The 3,701-nt window shown below is 36.0% G+C and overlaps 1 protein-coding gene across 1 annotated transcript in view; it reads right to left on the bottom strand.

The window, feature by feature from the left end:
• Positions 1–3,441, bottom strand: part of six2a (SIX homeobox 2a) — a 13,470-nt gene extending 10,029 nt beyond the window's left edge. The window contains exon 1 of the mRNA XM_048601463.1: positions 3,367–3,441. The gene's annotated coding sequence lies outside the window, so the exon portion shown is untranslated. The remainder of the gene's footprint in view (positions 1–3,366) is intronic.
• Positions 3,442–3,701: the final 260 nt, after the last annotated feature.

Genomic DNA, 3,701 nt, shown 5'->3' with positions numbered 1-3,701 from the left:
AGAGTCCAAAACTAGATGGCATAGATTTAAGGTGAGAAGGTTAAGATTTAAAAGGGACCTTGAAGGCAACCTTTTCACCCAGAGGGTGGTGGGTGTATGGAATTAGCTGTCAGAGGAAATGGTAGAGGCTGGCACAATTACAACATTTCAAAGACACCTGGATGGGTATATGAATAGGAAGGGTTTAGAAGGATACAGGCCAAATGTTCGAAAATGGGACTAGATTTATTTAGGATATCCGGTTGGCATGGACGAGTTGGACTGAAGGGTCTGTTTCCATGCTGTATATCTCTATGACTCTATGAAAACAATATCTGTTCATCAGACGAACATGGCCGGGAAGAGGCTAGAACTTTTTTTTAGCTGGTAGATTATGAGGACAAGCTCTACGAGAGGCAATGGTGGAAGCACAATTCATGACACTGAATTCATAAGGAGCTAATGGAAAAGCATTTGTGAAATATATTTTGAAAATACAGACCAATCACAAAACCTTTAAAACTTCATTGTAGGAATTGTGATATGGGAATAACTTCTTTCTATTTAAAAATAGTGTAAATAGATCAATAAATACAGTTTTGAAGAGAAACCCAAAATGAACTTTTGAAAAGAAAATTGGTAGAAAGAAAGAAATATTGGAAAATTGGAACGAGAAATTATTGGGATCCAGCTATTCATAACAGGTGATATGTTAATGGTTAAAGGTAGTGCCAAAATGAAATAAACTGCCAGGTTGGGTCTAGACATGAGGTATGCAGCACCAAATGACATCATACTTTAGTATAATCAAAAAGACATCCTAATCCATATTCCCCATTTTTAAAAAGCAATAAGCTAGTTTGGGTAATCTAATGCACAGTATACCTAATTCATGAGTATATATGTGTGTGTATTGTGAAAGAAACCTCATGTTTTAACTTCAAATATTGACAGCGGATTGAGTGATGTTACTACTAACAATCTACCACAGAGAAGTATCTAAATAAGAACAATAAGTGAAATTATACTTATGCTAACCTGCCAAAGTTATTTTAAATTAGATGGGTTACACTGAGATGTTCCTGCCCATGTGTAGCCTGATCCAACTCCACAGGCAACCTCTGTTACGATGACAGAAATTCAGCTAATTTCGAGGGAAATGCAGCCAGCTGGATCAGAAGAATGAAGGAACAGTTGGGCATAAAATAAAAACTGTGACTAACAATCAAAATAAAACAAAATTATTTTACAAAATGAGATCAATAAAAACTGTAACATGTCAAAACCATAACTTCTAAACTTAATTCTAAAACCTATGCCAAAACCTAGCATTGTGTTACTTGAATAATGCTCTTAAAATCTATCTCATGATAGTAGTAGATCTTAAGTCCTCAAGCAATCAGTGAAAATTTATCTGAAGCAGAAAGTAAATACTTTATACTGATGGTATGTCTGTAATTATTGTTGCTCAAAATGCTAATAATTACAAATTACCTCATAAAGTAGATGAGATTATCAATATTGTATTTTATTCCAATGCTGCAATAACCTAAATTTCATTATGCAAGGGCATTCAGATTCGTAACTGGAGATGTTATATGAAATGATATTATAACCCATGCAGAAGTTATTTGAAGTATAGTATTTTAATTCAATAGAACAACAAGAATTGGGTTGCAGTTTGAAATGTATTTACTGAAAATGATTAAATCTAATCTTGCTTAAAATGTCATTTACTTTTGTTTAAAATTGCATATTTAATATTGTTTTGTAAGAACTTAAATAGTATTTTGTAAGTAGTTTACATTTGAAATTCTCCTAATTTTAAGCATGTAGGGTGATTTGTGCTTTAATGTAATGCATAGCCTGAAGTGCTGCTGATTTTCTGCACATTTAATTTTGTTTTTTGTCTATTATGCATACATTAATTTTGCATTTATTATATGGATCTAGTTGTATGGTTTAGTATATTGCTAATAAGTTTCCTGTAAGGATGCTTTAATAAGACTTCTCATATTTGTTGTATAATTGAAATAGGAAGAACTGATCTCATCACTCTAAATAAATTCAGGACAGTCGCTTTTACCCTCTCTTAGGCAAAATACATAAGGTTTGGCATAACATTTTTCAACACCAGCTGCATATATGGTGCTACATACTCAAATTAAATTGCTATCATATACTCAATATATTGAATGATACTGTAAGTAATTCAGTTACATAATTTTCAATGCTTGTAAATGGGTTATTGTCTATTTGACAACCAACTATAATAATGAGAAGCAACTGCAATTCACCATGTTACAAATAATTGAATGCTTTATTGGTGATATGTTGTCCAAATGGTTTGAATCAAAGATAACTAAACGCCATTTAAGCAGTCAAATACTGAGAAATGAAAATAAGAAATTAAAAGTTATAATTGTGTAAGATTGAATAGCACCATCTGTGCACACGATTTTGCTTAATTCAATGTGCCATGCAATAGCCTAGCCTGGTCTCCATTTAGCAAAATAATAAATATATAGCTCCATCATTGCCTGAAATTGTATTTATATTATCACTCTTGACACTTGCAATTAGCGCGCGCACACACAAACACACACCAAATCCAAGAACGTACACATACAGAATTTGGTCCAACGCGAGTCCAACAGAATCACGAGATTTATATAGATCTATTTAATGCTGACAAACATCTATCTGTATATCAAGGTAACTAACTTTTAATGACTTATGGGCTGCAGAGTGATTTCTTTGGGCACGTTTGATTCCTCAGTAATCAAATAGTTGGGATAGTGGCGCTGCTAAGGATCGGACTGACAACTTGTTTAGCAGCTTTTGCATAATCTTTATTTTCTTGGTTTATCATGGTCCGTTTTATGTATTCCAGCCAATGTGGTGCTTACAGCGAATCACAGACAGAAAGTGTACTGTACCGACATGGAACCCGCGCTAAAGTATTAAACCAAAATTGCATTACGGTAAACTGACTTAAGCGTGTACACCACGGACACTTCTCCTCGGTACAATTCGGAAATGTCAAATTTCATCCCGCGTTTGAGAGAATTACACCAGTTTTTTTTTTATAAAACATAAAGAGTTCCTCTAACGGCATTGACTCCGATTGCTCACCAGTTTTTAAGTGAAAGTTAGGCTGCAATTAGAATGTCCTAAAGATGTTTTCACGTGTTCCTTCGTCTGTTCATTTGCGGTTCGTCAGGACAGTAAAATGGGACGAATGTCACAACTCAGTGCAATTGGTCAGCATCTACCAAAATTTATGTTTTAAACCGGCGGACTAAACCCCAGGCCGATTGTTGGAGAGGGGTTAATCCCGCAAGAAAGATTTACTTGCACGTTAGTTTGTAAAAAAGCCCCGTTTACCTTAACAGGCCTTGCAGTTGTCCCCAGCTCTCCAGCCACTGTCCTCAGTCCCGGGGTCTGAGCGCGGCGGCGGCGATGATGGTGGTAGTGGTGGCGCGAGCAGGGCGCGCGGCTTATTGGCCACCGGGGGATGCGCGTTCATCGCAGGCGGTCTGCAAACTCCTGGCAGCAGCGTCCTTGCAAAAAAAAACGTGGTCTTCAGGACAACCACGACTGCTTCCAGCACCTGTAAGTATGATTGACACTTTTTGTTGTTGGTTGTTGTTTACATCAGAAGTGTAGTTTTTTTTTTACTTCCAGTAAATGTTCTTGTCCTCACATGTGTCTTCTCTAGT

Source organism: Rhincodon typus, chromosome 9 (assembly GCF_021869965.1).
Source record: "Rhincodon typus isolate 14 chromosome 9, sRhiTyp1.1, whole genome shotgun sequence".
NCBI lineage: Eukaryota > Metazoa > Chordata > Chondrichthyes > Orectolobiformes > Rhincodontidae > Rhincodon > Rhincodon typus.
Note: the sequence above shows the minus strand (reverse complement) of the source record. Positions and strands in the feature narration are given on the sequence as shown.